Source organism: Phalangium opilio, unplaced genomic scaffold, assembly GCF_054372755.1.
Source record: "Phalangium opilio isolate 3A_F unplaced genomic scaffold, DU_Popi_V2 ptg000077l_1, whole genome shotgun sequence".
In the NCBI taxonomy this organism is placed as follows: domain Eukaryota; kingdom Metazoa; phylum Arthropoda; class Arachnida; order Opiliones; family Phalangiidae; genus Phalangium; species Phalangium opilio.
Window position 1 is genome coordinate 10204159 of NW_028324185.1, and position 14876 is coordinate 10219034.

The 14876-nt window shown below is 37.7% G+C and overlaps 2 non-coding genes across 2 annotated transcripts; both read right to left on the reverse strand.

Moving 5' to 3' along the window:
• Positions 1-13863: 13863 nt before the first annotated feature.
• Positions 13864-13935, reverse strand: TRNAE-UUC (transfer RNA glutamic acid (anticodon UUC)). Its single transcript has one exon. It is a non-coding gene; the product is annotated as a tRNA-Glu (tRNA).
• A 381-nt stretch (positions 13936-14316) lies between these two features.
• On the reverse strand, positions 14317-14388 carry TRNAE-UUC (transfer RNA glutamic acid (anticodon UUC)). Its single transcript has one exon. It is a non-coding gene; the product is annotated as a tRNA-Glu (tRNA).
• Positions 14389-14876: the final 488 nt, after the last annotated feature.

The window sequence follows — 14876 nt, forward strand, 5'->3', positions numbered from 1 at the left end:
TCACTAATATTAGCATTATCATTTTGTACATTATTGGGTTCCTCATTAATAGATATGCCTACGCTTACGGTACTTTCAATAGAGCTTTTATTTAATGCGTCATCTTTCGCAGAATCATGGCCAACTGGCCTCGCGGTAGGACCAACATTGGGTGTGCTAGAACCTGTTCCCGAAACAGCCTTTTTTTCAGCTGCTAACACTCTTCTCCTTTCATTTTCTCGTTTCCGAAATTCAGGACCTGACCTTTTTGCCCTCATTCTTTCCCTTGCTTTACGTTTCCTGATTTCCTCTTTACTTAAATTATTATCCTCCTCCATTTTATTATTCAGTTAAATACTCACAAAATCCGCAAAAGCAATCCCCTTGCAAGACTCTGTAACGTTTGAAATATTATTTTCCGAAGAAAGTTATTACAGAAGATTGAATTATGAAGTACTACCTTTGAAATTCAAATAAAGAATGATAAAAGTGCGTAAAAAAGGTCTTTCACAAATAGGGGGCGTATAAAATAAACAGCATTTTTTTATATTTAAAAAATATTCTTAGATTGTCAAATACTTTTTTCGCCGTTGAATTTTTTTTAACACCAGCTTGTAATCTAACTGGGAGTAAGATGAAAGGAGTAGAAGCTTATCTGTCTTAGGAAATATGAAATTTTATCTTAACAGTTCGTTAAATCATAAGTTTATAACGAAAAAACGCGGAAGGGGAAAACGAGCAGACAACAGCGATTTTTGGGGGTAGAAGGTTAAGAGCGCCATCTGTCGTCCGTGCCAAAGTTGAACTTCCACTCGAAACGCAATGAGAAAGTGGATAAAATAATGCCATCAGCTATTTAACTGCGTCGATATAATTAACGACTTGACCCATGACATGCCCTTAACACTGGCTTCTATGAATCCTATTTATTCTTGGATACTAGGAAACTTGGTAGACGTAACAGTCTGTACCAAGTACCCAAGCATCCTTCAATAAACGTCTGGCAACATTGTGGTACGCATGGTACAACTAAAAATAGGATGTGTATTTATCTTTCGACTCACTCCAAGTCGTGAAGCCCTCATTACAGAGGATTTGAAACACTACCATAATTCATAGTGTCTCGAATCTCTACGTTCCTGTCCATTATGAACAGTGCTGAGAGAATGATACATCAGAAAGAGCCATTCAAATCGAATTGCCGAAAATATTATCCATATTTTCATTTCATATAACAAAGAAAATAAATTATTATGGTTTTGAGAGGAGCTTCCCATTTTGGTTGTTATTTTCAAAAATATATCGCAATGCACGCGCCTTGATAGATAGAGGAGGCAATGTAGGAAACATAACGCAATGCACGGGCCTTGATAGATATAGGAGGCAATGATTTAACGACTTCGGTACTTGGGTTTATCTTTAATATTTAAATAAATATAATTATTTTTAATTATTTTAATCGCCAGTAAATAACTTTAAAAATAGTTAAATCGTTTAAAATAAAGTTGTTCATAATATCTTTCGAAACTTTGCTAATATTGACGTTTAAAGTGAAGGGTACCCTTCTTGCCCGCTTTCTTCAAATTTTGGGGTATATATACGTTTCGATTCCATTATAATAATAGATAAAAACGCATTCGCGTGAACCTTTGGTGGAAGCCCTGCCATTGGGAGGCTAGACGTTTCTCGTAACCCTAGCTGATCGCCGCGTATATCTTAAAACCAAATAATAGATAAAAACGCATTCGCGTGAACCGATGGTGGAAGCCCTGCCATTGGGAGGCTAGACGTTTCTCGTAACCCTAGCCGCTCGCCGCGTATATCTTGAAACCAAACGATGACGGTGGAAAAGAAGCCAGAATGTACTGACCGGCGTCCATGTGGAATGGACAAAAGACCTGAAGATGGTGGTGCATAGAAGCTGGTGTCAATGTGGAATTGACGAAGAACAGAAGATGGTGGTGCATAGAAGCTGGTGTCAATGTGGAATTGACGAAGAACAGAAGATGGTAGTGTATAGAAGCTGGTGTCAATGTGGAATTGACGAAGAACAGAAGATGGTGGTGCATAGAAGCTGGAGTCAGAGTGAAATTGACGAAGAACAGAAGTTGGTGGTGCTTGGAAGCAAGCACGTACAGACTTGTGTCCATGTGGGATGGACAAAGACTAGCAGATTGTGGTCCTTAGAAGCCAGTTAGTAAAGACTGGTGTTGGTAGATGAATGACCAAATTTCCGTGAACCGCGAACGCGTTCCGGAAATCGGGTATTTGTTTGCTCCGATTTGTAAATTGCGAACGCGGTCACGTGGGGTCTGACAGACAGACAGACACACAGACACACAGACAGACAGACACGGCCGGTGTAATACCTCTCCGTGACATACGTCACTCGGAGAGGTAAAAAATGGGGAAGACCCAAGAAAAATAAAAGTGATTTAGAATTGAGTAAAAGTCTTCATAGATATTACCGCACGAACAGGTTTTAACCAAACACTAAGCTCACAAACTCCTGATCATTCACTAAGCCTTGGTTAACTTCATCAAATTCGTTTACAAAATCATGAGGATATAGTAGACATGATTGGCTTAAGAAATAATTAGCGAACACTTTTCACCCTTACAGATGCACTAAAAATCCAAAACACCGGCACCAAATTCACTAACTACCTTCTTAATTGCTATTAAAAACAATTCCCGAATAATTACCGGACCCTCGCATTTAGACGGCTCCATTTTGAACCCCTGTGAAGACGAGCAGCTTGCGTCGTTACCCGCAAGAGGGGTCGTAGTTATAGCGACAGAGGTAAACAGGAATTACGTATTTTTGGCCCTCCTTGTCAGCAACGTCACCAATATGTAGTTTTAATGAGCCAATAAGATAATATAATTTTTTGGTTACGTGTTGAAGGAAAGAGCTATAAACTAGGCTATGAGTCGGACTGCAGTAAACGCCAAACGTTGTGCATTCCGTCTTAAAAAATAAATCTATCCCTGACTCAGTCGGGTAAGTTGAGTATTATCAGAAGTGAGATGAGACTAGAAGTGAAGGGCTCTAGCATTGATAGTAGATCCTGGCACTAGTGAACAAATTTGAGGATTTTATGCCGCTTCCCAGTTCCCACGCGCTAAAACTAGAGAGAGAAAAATTGGTCGAGTTCCAAAAACATTTCCTACCCCCTTCCTCTCAACCTAAAGCCGCGGAACACGGACCCGGCTCCTTGAATCTAGTTCGGCCGTCTACCGCCACGAGCGTCTCACGTTTTGGAGGGAAAATTCAGAAACCGCTACCAGAGGGCCAACCGTTGGTGTGTTATCAAGAATATTCACTTTCGCCGAGTGAAGAATTTGGTTAGCTCAGTACTTCTGGTCTCATCTCACTTCTGGTATTATTCGTTATAGGTTTCGTAAACCCAACACAGAAAAAAAAGTGTTTAGAAACTAAACACTTGTCTAAACACGACAATGCAACAGATATTTTATCATGTTTAAAAACACTCATGTTTAAGTAAGAATGGTGTTTAGGTTTGCAACACCTTATTTTTAGGTTCAAAATGTGTTGATCGCTTGTCATATCTAGTATTTAAACATGTTTAAGGTGGCATATGTCATGTTTTTATATTATAATGCTTAGAAACAATACGTGTTTACACGATCATATGCCTAGTTGTATAACATGTTTTCAGGATTATGTTTAGGTTTTAAACATGACTAAAGGTTTATAAGCTTAGCTTCCTATCGTGTTTAAGGGTTTATAAGCTTAGTTTTAAAGATATTTGCAGGTTTATCTTGAAATATTCTAGAGGGCCGGTAGGCCCTTCTAGATAAGAACCCACACCCTCCCGTAATGTTAAATGAAAATTCACAGATTTTCGCCGATTTTCCCATAGGAATAACATGGGGTTTTTGGTGCTCCTGTACATCGAATCATTTAAAAACTAAAGCGAAGTTACGTTTCGGAATACTTTCAAATTAACAAGTAACTATTCAAGGTGTGCCTTTTTCAAGTTTCATCAAAATTAATTAAGTCTAAGTATGTTAATTTAATTAAAAATGTAAGTACCTCAAAAGATTATTCTACAGCAGACGACGCTAATTGTTCATTACTCTACAGTAGACGACGCTAATTTGCCATTTCACCGCCTTGTAACTTTAACTTGATATTTTTCAATAAATATAACACTATATTTATTAAAAATTTCTCTGGCTGGTCTATTTTTCGTTTAATTATGTGTCTCGGTTGAAATTCTATACTTAAGATACCTTTTTAATTTATATTTTAGATGTTAGTTTCGACCAAGGCTTAAGTTGCCTTACTTAGGCCATGGATTTATAATAGAAGCTTACGCTTCATGGATATTTCACTGTTGCCTTTAGTAAGGCACAAGGATAGATGGATCAGTGTTGGAAATAAGGATTTTTTTTAAAACTGGACCTGTGGCAGGTATTTTAATTAAAATAACTGGCCACGGTGCCACTCACTGTAAACGTACAAGGGCAGTGAACGCAATGTCATGGATAATTGTAATTGTAGAGTGGACTGTAAAAGATACGGATTTGATAGTTTAAAAATCGTGGCAGGATGTTGGTTTTGAAGTTGACTATAAAGCTCGGGTTCTAAAACGAATTGTGAGCCGTATCTTAGAAGAATTAGTAGAAGTGTAGAACCATTTTTAACCTCGTCCTAGAAGTGAAAAATTTCGCATTTCAGGCAAACAATTGTTTTATAATAGATTAATACTAATGCAGACTGAAGGAACAGATATTATATGAAAAAGGACTTGGTTTGCCCAAGCCTAAAAAACAGAACGATAAGAGTTTTTTCCAGTTGACTGAAGCGCGGATATTTTATTTTTCTATATAATTTTAAAGACAATCCGTATTTTACTACTCTTTAGAATTTAATTCAATCTCCTGATTTTACTGGTAATGGATTTATTTCCTATAAATTAATTGAAATAAAAAATTACTTATCTCAGATTTTTCATGATAAAATTTTACGAAAATGGAATTGTTGTTGAAAAATCTGAGATAAGTAATTTTTTATTTCAATTAATTTATAGGAAATAAATCCATTACCAGTAAAATCAGGAGATTGAATTAAATTCTAAAGAGTAGTAAAATACGGATTGTCCTTAAAATTATATAGAAAAATAAAATATCCGCGCTTCAGTCAACTGGAAAAAACTCTTATCGTTCTGTTTTTTAGGCTTGGGCAAACCAAGTCCTTTTTCATTTTGAATGGTGTTGGTTTAAATACATAGGTTGAATTAATTCCAGCGAAATAAGGTACATTGTTTTCAGAAAAACGCATGCCGCATCTCTAACAAAATTTCCGTTGAACTTCAACTTAGCTTTATTTAAACGCTTCAGTAGCATTGCGCCGAATCCCATTCAACCGAACCAACCCTATTCGACCGGAAAACCCTCGCTTTTGCGGATTTACGGTGCTGTCCAATGGAACAATCCCATTGCACCGAAAAACCAGCACTTTGGGTTTTTCCCGACGGAATTCAAATTAAATTAACTTAAAACAATTCACGGCCTACTTAAAATGAACACTAGATCCAAACATTTTCTAAATTATTATTTTAGAACTAAGGATTATAAGAACGAAATAGTAATAAGTCAGCAATATATGAAATAATAAAATCAATTGCTAATATTGATTTATTTTTTTATGGCATATTCATTATGAAAATTCTTTAAGCCAGCCGTTTTACTGTACTTGAAGTGTATAACCACCCCAAAGAGGACGAGACGTCCTTCTAACCAAACCAAACCTAACCGAACAGTAACTTTTTGGAAAAGGCATATTGTTTGAGAAGTCAACGAAGATAAACATCAATATTTTGGAAAAGGCGTAACAATGTTAAATGATTTATAAAATATTACTAACCAAACTTGGTTTTGAACAAAAAGGTTTTATTGGACGAAAGTTTTTTTGTTAAATGCTTAACCCAAGTCCAATTTTCACTTTTTGTGTATATACTATTACCAGAAATGCATGTATTTCTGCTATTACATTATATATTTAGAAGACACGGTGTTGAAAACTTCCCGAGGTCGTTTTTTATTATCATCTTGTTGCATTTAAAAAATTTAAAATATAAAGCAACGTATTAAAAACATGTTACATTAAATAACACATGGCAAGCGTTGATGTTTAGCTTAGTGTTAAGATTATTCTGTGTTTACCTCTTAAACGTGATAAAATAAGAAGTGTTTCTATTTGGAACACATTTTAAGGATCCTTATAGAGAAACAGAGATGTAATTAGACATCAACATTGAAGCAATAAACATTACGTCACACCAATGTTTAACTTTATAACATGTTCAGATGTTGCAAACTTAAACACTTTTTTTTCTGTGAAGAGTAAATAATTGAGACCTGAGGTGAAGTAAACTTTGGGTTTTGATTTTCGTGTCTGTAATGAAGAGACATTAACGGCTCAGAGTGAGCTGAAAGTTAAATACACGTTTAAATAATAAGGTCCAGATTTTATTTTAGAAGAAAGCGTCATGGTGGTAATTAGATCAGTGAACTGGCCAACCGTAATCGAGTTGTAGATTCGGAGTTTTCATTCTTGTAATGGTGCGCATTGACTTTCATTGTTTGGTGATATATAACATTAACACTCATGTTGGCGAACTAAGAATATCGTTGACGTGAAACGCGACAATAGTGTTTATACTGCAAACCAGTTGTGAATATAGCTATGAGAATATAGGGTTTACAGTTGAGGCGTGGACAATTGGGCCTTTTCAAACAGATAAAGGTTATAACTCTCCTAAATATTATACACTTCATTTCCTGTTTTTTTTCCATTGACTAATTTCCGTGTGTCCAAGACATATCTTCATTTGATGCAAAATGTCGCCTGCTTCACTGTATATTCTCTACGCTTGGAATACTGCTTTAATAATTCGTAAATTTTTACTCCAAAAAAGAGAAATATTTCTCTATCAAGGTTAATAAGTTTGTAGAAGTAGTCCTCTTGACTCGGAGAGGTAATATTTTGGTTTTTCCAACTTCTCGTAAATGGTATGGGAGGAAGTGTGATTCTTAAAAAGCAATCCTATAGTTTTAACGAACGCAGCGTGATTTGTTTTTTAACTTCACTACTCAGCCTTGTGTAAAGGAAAATAGAATTTAATCTGCTTTACTTTTTAAATGCTAATTTGGTAGCTACTCTAAAACAAATAATAGTCTACTTAACGAAGTCAGAGTATTCAGATATTCATGTGATACACGGATTGACTCAAGGTAATGGGGTTGAAGCTCGGCGCTTGTACCAGGAGCACTTTCCTGAACGACAAGTTCCGAATCGGCAAACGTATTAGGCTGTTGACAGACGTTTGAGTGAAACCGGTAAGCTACAACCGTCGGGCCCTGAAGTTCGCCCGCAGATTGTACCCGAAGACATTGAAGACAATGTACTAACTATTTTTAAGGAATTATGTACAACCAGCACCTGGATCATTGGCCGCCAAATTAGGTGTAAATCATGTACTCGTTTGGAAATTCCTTCGTGGACACCAGTTCCACCCATACCATTTACAGAAAATACAAGCCAATTTTTCGCGAGGATGTGTAACTAATTTGCACAACCACCACGAGTGGAACCAAAGATACCCAAAAGCAACACGAGTAAGGGCACTTCAGTTGCAATTTCGTTCGAACGTGTGGTGCGGAATTGTAGGCGATTGATTAATTTGACCCTTTTTTATGCAACCAAGGTTAAATGGAGAGGCATACTTGAGATTTTTCCAGGACAATTTACCACACCTTCTCGAAGACGTACCATTGGGCCTCCTTAAAAGAAAGTGGTTCGTGCACGATGTTTCACCGCCGCACTTTAGCCTTCGAGTAAAACAGCATCTTGAGGTTGATAGGTCGAGGCGGAGCTACTGCTCTGCCAGCAAGATCGCCGGGTTGAGACCCGTGTGATTTTTTCCTGTGGGGACATCTGAAGGACTTAGTTTACCGTTGTGAAGTTCGAGGACTTAAGACAAAGAATCGTTGATGGGTGTGATAACATCCTGCAACACGCCAGGAATCTTCGAACGTGTTCGCGAGTCGTTTAAAAGACGCGCGCAAGTTTACTTAAACGTTGAAGGAGGTCATTTTGAACTATTTTTGTAAATGCTGATGTTCTGTAACCGAAGAAAAAAAACAAAGTCTAAATAAAGAGGTAACTAGCGTTTAAGGTGCACTAAATTTGTTAGATATTGTTATTTTTGTAATAACGTTATTAATACGAGAACGAATAATGTTAGAGGCCCTTTAAACCACTTCACTAGCTGTTAATTTCTTCGTTCATAAGCGTATGGTAAATTAGAAAACAATTTGGCCAAAGGCATAATACCAATTCCGATTATCGGCAAAATTCTATTGTTTAAAGGCCAACTTTGGAGAGTACATAACTCTGAAACGGGGGGCTTTGTCCAAAAGGCTCATAGAACATTATTGACTTCTTTTAACCCGAAGAACACGCCTGTTAATTTGTACCAGACTTCTCCTAAACACCCTGTAGAAAATAGATCTTTTCTGCGTTAACAGAACACCATCAGGTGTTAACAGAACACCATCAGGTGTTTAATACTTATAAAATATTCAAAAAACCAAATATTCATAATGTTATTTAATTCTTTAATGATTCATAAGGAATTATTAAACAAAAGTTAACTTCAAAATTCCAGATAACGTTATCTATATCTATATAAATTAAAGTCCTGACTGACTGATAATCAACGCCCAGCCCAAACCGCTTGCCCTATAGAAGGTTCAAATTTTGCAGGAACGTTCGATTTCTTGCCATCTTTTTAAATGGCGGCCAAAACTTAAAACCCTTCTTTATGGAATAATGTCAACATGAAAAGTAATAAAAAATGTCCCGACGGGCTAACGGGCAACGCTGAGGGCCTTCGCTCCTAGGGTGGTACAAAAATATTAACCATCAGTAAAATCTACCCATTCTTTGTATCATTTATATGGAAGTTCTTATTACACGAGAGCGACCCCGCGGGTAACAGCTAGTAATTATTAAGGTGAAGCCTCATAGATTTCAGGATTTTCAAGCGCCCATAACTCGGGTTCTACGCATCGCAGCTTCATTTCCATTTGTTTTTCTTAATCTAGTGTGCCATTGCCAGGGCATCATCGAGTTCAAACGGTTATACCTATTTTATTTATTTTAATATTTAATTTTAAACATGGTGCCAGAAGCGAAAACATGCTTCGGGCAAACATCCGCCATTCGCCAACGGATTTTCTCCGAGGGTCGGGCTCTTTTTTAATATACTTTAAAATGTTCAAAAGAGGGCATCATCGTGCAACATTTTAATCGCGCTAACGGTTAATTTGTTACTGACGTTTCTAAATGACTCTCAAACATGCGGCCTAAAAGTTTCGATTTAGATTTTCTAATTTTATAAATTTACTCACACTTCATAGGACGAACCTTCCTAGACCCGAGGAAAAAAGAATTATCACTCTAAGTGAAATAGCCTTCGAGATATAACCGTTAATGTGAACCACTAATTTCGCTCTTTTTGAAGCAAAATTTTAAAAATACGCGCAATTTCACTAGCGGTGCCATGCGGCTAAAGAGGGGAACTAATAAAATTTTGAAACTTTTGTTATTAAACGGAGTAAAGATGTCACTCTAAACCTTTTCAAAAATTCTCGATAGAGAAAGGTTTTGTTGGGCCCATTCGACCCCCCTCCCTGCAACATGAAAGAATGTAACCGCTATCCCTGCTGAGTTTACGACTGACGTATCTGCCCTCTCCTTTCTTAACAATAACCTCTGAAATACACACGACTCTATTATGACTGACTCTAGTTCGAAGCATCCTTATAACATGTGGATCCAATTTTGAGACAAGCCCTATACCCCACATTTGATGACTTTTATCCAAAACGGCTCTGGGAGAGTCTTAATTGTTCAGATAGGAGCGGACAGAAACATTCCAATCCTAAAACAAGTTGACCCGATACGTGGGGTTACATAGCCAATTGAAGTGTAACTGAGGAAACGTAATTTGACAAAACAAAAGTTATACTTTATTAATTCTTCACTAAGTTTACTTAACTTTACTGACACCATGGTTTCAATAACAACAAAATAATATAGGCAAAATTACACTGTGTATTAAAATAATTTTTCCGATAAGCCGATTTCATGGATCCCGCGCTCTTGCGCCGTGTTCCCTTAGTTTCAGGCATAATAATAATAGATATTTTGAAATGTAACGATTCTTCTTTCTAAATTGAGATTTTACAGTGGTTTGGATAGACTAAAGTAAGAAGTCGATGTTTGCTGGGTCTCGTGAAAAAAAAATGAAATGAGCAAGAACTCCGCTTTCAAGGAAGTATGTTTTCGTACTATTCATAAGCTTGCGAGCGCGGAATGTCAAACATTTAGCTACACTTGTTGGGATTCCAAGTAAATCCTATATTCTTGAAGTTTGCTTTTTCCTTTTATTTCAGTACTATCATGAATTAATTCATGTAACATGAATATATATCTGCATTGACTAGCTAAACTACATATTCAGGGATGGGAGGGGCTTAATTTGCGTGACGCCAGAGAATTTCCGGCGGTTTGTTTTTAAAGCTAAAGCTCTTGTCATGCGAAAGGCTAATTATGCTGGTAAATTGTTCAACTACCGCATTAATTTTACCTCTAACAGCAGGAAAAAAACCAGCATGATCAATTCTCACCATTTCAGATGTTTATAGTTAATTTTCAACCGTTTCATTTTCTTTATGGCCAAGGCTTAGCACTTTACCAACAGTTTTCAGTTTTAGATTAGGAAACACATTGCACGCACTTAATGTGATTTCCTTTAAAAGATCAATATCACCTTCGGACATCGTGTTGAGATATTTGATCACGTATTGGCGATCATTTTTAATATTCAGTTGACGCAGTTTGGTAAACCTAACCGAAAATTGTATCCCTCATACAATTTTGTTAAACTGGTCGTCTGCTGTTCGAACTTCCAGGTGTCTCGATTTTGATTGGCTATCGCGATGACGTTAAACGCGTTTGTAATAGAAAGGTCCCTCCCATCCCTGAATAACATGATAGAAAGGCTAATGATACACATATATATTCATGTTAATGAATAAATTCATGGTACTATAAATGACTCTGCAAAAAGTATTTTCAACATTTTCGGACAAGAAAGACCTTTTTCATCCGTTTTAAGATAAACTTAACAATACAGAAGCTCCATCCCTTTTATGGTGCCGAAAGAGAGTTTTCGAGGCATCCTAATTGTCGCGAAAGAACGGCGGGGCAATAAAATAAGAGCGGCCAAGTTGGCTTTAAGCATTGTATAAAGCAGTCTTAGAGTGGGTCTATTTTGCCTGATGAAAGATCTGTCCCCCGTGTGGAGATTGTGTTTCTTATGTTATAATGTGGGGTATAGGGCTTGTCTCAAAATTGGATCCACATGTTATAAGGATGCTTCGAACTAGAGTCAGTCATAGTAGAGTCGTGTGTATTTTAGAGGTTATTGTTATGAAAGGAGAGGGTTGATACGTCAATCGTAAACTAAGAAGTGATAGCGGTTACATCGATTCTCCTTGGTTACATTCTTTCATGTTGTAGGGGTGGGGTTGAATGGGCCCAACAAAACCTTTCACTACCGAGAATTTTTGAAAAGGTTTAGAGTGACATCTTTACTCCGTTTAATAACAAAAGTTTAAAAATTTTATTAGTTCCCCTCTTTAGCCGCATGGCACCGCTAGTGAAATTGCGCGTATTTTTAAAATTTTGCTTCAAAAAGAGCGAAATTAGTGGTTCACATTAACGGTTATATCTCGAAGGCTATTTCACTTAGAGTGATAATTCTTTTTTCCTCGGGTCTAGGAAGGTTCGTCCTATGAAGTGTGAGTAAATTTATAAAATTAGAAAATCTAAATCGAAACGTTTAGGCCGCATGTTTGAGAGTCATTTAGAAACGTCAGTAACAAATTAACCGTTAGCGCGATTAAAATTTTGCACGATGAATCCCTCGTTTGAACATTTTAAAGTATATTAAACAAGAGCACGACCCTCGGAGAAAATCCGTTGGCGAATGGCGGATGTTTGCCCGAAGCATGTTTTCGCTTCTGGCACCATGTTTAAAATTAAATATAAAAATCAATATAATAGGTATAACCGTTTGAACTCGATAATGCCCTGGCAATGGCACTCTAGATTAAGAAAAACAAATCGAAAGGAAGCTGCGATGCGTAGAACCCGAGTTATGGGCGCTTGAAAATCCTGAAATCTATGAGGCTTCACCTTGAAAAAGTGTTTTTTGTTTAAAATATTGACCCTAATTTAAAATACTGTACTCTCTTTTAATTACATTTATAATGGCTAAAATAGCTGATTACACGTAATTTCACCATTCATTTTTCAAGTACAAGTAAATAGTTAATTCCAGTACTTAATGCTAAAGCAAAACACAGTTCCATTGCCTGGCATAACATGCTGCCGAATCGAACCGGGCCTTCTGCGTAAAAGCCAAATATCCTAGCCACTAGACCATATCGGACTGGTTGGAACAACCCTAAATATTATTCCTATAAATGTGTCTTTAAGTTTATTCATCAAAAGCGGTATAAAAGCACTCACTCCGATACCGGGAATCGAACCCGAGCCTTCTGGGTGAGAGCCAGATATCCTTGCCACAAGACCATATCGAACTTACTTAACATAGTCTTAATTCTATTCATAAATCTATATCCATAAGTCTATTCTTGAAATGCGGTACAAAAGCACTTAGAATTAAGACTTTGTTAAAGTAAGTCCGATATGGTCTAGTGGCTAGGATACCTGGCTTTTACCCAGAAGGCCCGGGTTCGACTCCCGGTATCGGAGCGAGTGCTTTTGTACCGCATTTCAAGAATAGACTTAAGGATATAGGCTTATGAATAGAATTAAGACTTTCTTAAGCAAGTCCGATATTGTCTATTGGCTAGGATATCTGGCTCTCACCCAGAAGACCCGGGTTCGATTCCCGGTATCGGAGCATCGGCTTTTGTACCACTTTAAAGAAAAAACTTAAAGACACATTTATAGTCATAATATTTAGGGTTGTTCGAACCAGTCCGATATGGTCTAGTGGCTAGGATATATGGCTTTCACCCGGGCCTTCTGGGTGAGAGCCAGATATCCTAGCCACTAGACCATATGGGACTGGTTGGAGCAACCCTAAATATTATTCCTATAAATGTGACTTTAAGTTTATTTTTTAAAGTTGGTACAAACGCACTGTCTCCTATGCCGTTAATTGAACCCGGGTCTTCTGGGTGAAGGCCAGATATCCTAGCCACTAGACTATATCGGACTGGGTGGAACAACCCTAAATATTATTCCTATAAATGTGTCTTTAAGTTTATTCTTCAAAAGCGGTACAAAAGAACTTGCTCCGATACCGGGAATCGAACCCGTGCCTTCTGGGTGAAAGCCAGATATCCTAGCCAATAGACCATATCAGACTTGCTAAACCAAGTCTTCATTCTATTCAAAAACCTATATCCTTAAGTCTATTCCTCAAAAGCGGTACAAAAGCACTCGCACCGATACCGGGAATCGAACCCGGGCCTTCTGGGTGAAAGCCAGGTATCCTTGCAACTAGACCATATCGGACAGTTTGGAACAACCCTAAATATTATTCCTATAAATGTGTCTTTAAGTTTATTTTTTAAAAGCGGTACAAACGAACTAGCTCCGATACCGGTAATCGAACCCGTGCCTTTTGGGTGATAGCCAGATATCCTAGCCATTAGACCATATTAGACTTGTTTAACCAGGTCTTAATTATAATCATAAATCTATATCCTTAAATCTGTTCTTGAAATGCGGTACAAAAGCACTCGCTCCGATACCGGGAATCGAACCCGGGCCTTCTGGGTGAAAGCCAGGTATCCTAGCCACTAGACCATATCGGACGTGCTTAACGAAGTCTTAATTCTATTCATAAACCTATATCCTTAAGTCTATTCTTGAAATGTGGTACAAAAGCCCTCGCTCCGATACCGGGAATCGAACCCGGGCCTTCTGGGTGAAAGCCAGGTATCCTAGCCAAAAGACAATATCGGACTTGCTTAAGAAAGTCTTAATTCTATTCATAAACCTATATCCTTAAGTCTATTCTTGAAATGCGGTACAAAAGCACTCGCTCCGACACCGGGAATCGACCCCTGGCCTTCTGGGTGAAAGCCAGATATCCTAGCCACTAGACAATATCGGACGTGCTTAACAGAGTCTTAATTCTATTCATAAACCTATATCCTTAAGTCTATTCTTGAAATGCGGTACAAAAGCACTCGCTCCGATACCGGGAATCGAACCCGGGCCTTCTGGGTGAAAGCCAGATATCCTAGCCACTAGACCATATCGGACTTGCTTAACAAAGTCTTAATTCTATTCATTAACCTATATCCTTAAGTCTATTCTTCAAAAGCGGTACAAAAGCACTCGCTCCTATAGCGGGAATCGAACACGTGCCTTCTGGGTGAAAGCCAGATATCCTAGCCACTAGACAATATCGCACACGCTTAACAGAGTCTTAATTCTATTCATAAACCTATATCCTTAAGTCTATTCTTGAAATGCGGTACAAAAGCACTCGCTCCGATACCGGGAATCAAACCCGTGCCTTCTGGGTAAAAGCCAGGTATCCCAGACACTAGACCATATCGGACTAACTTAACAAAGTCTTAATTCTATTCATAAACCTATATCCTTAAGTCTATTCTTGAAAGGCGGTACAAAAGCACGCGCTCCGATACCGGGAATCGAACCCGGGCCATCTGGGTGAAAGCCTGGTATCCTAGCCACTAGATTATATCGGACTGGGTGGAACAACCCTAAATATTATTCCTATAAA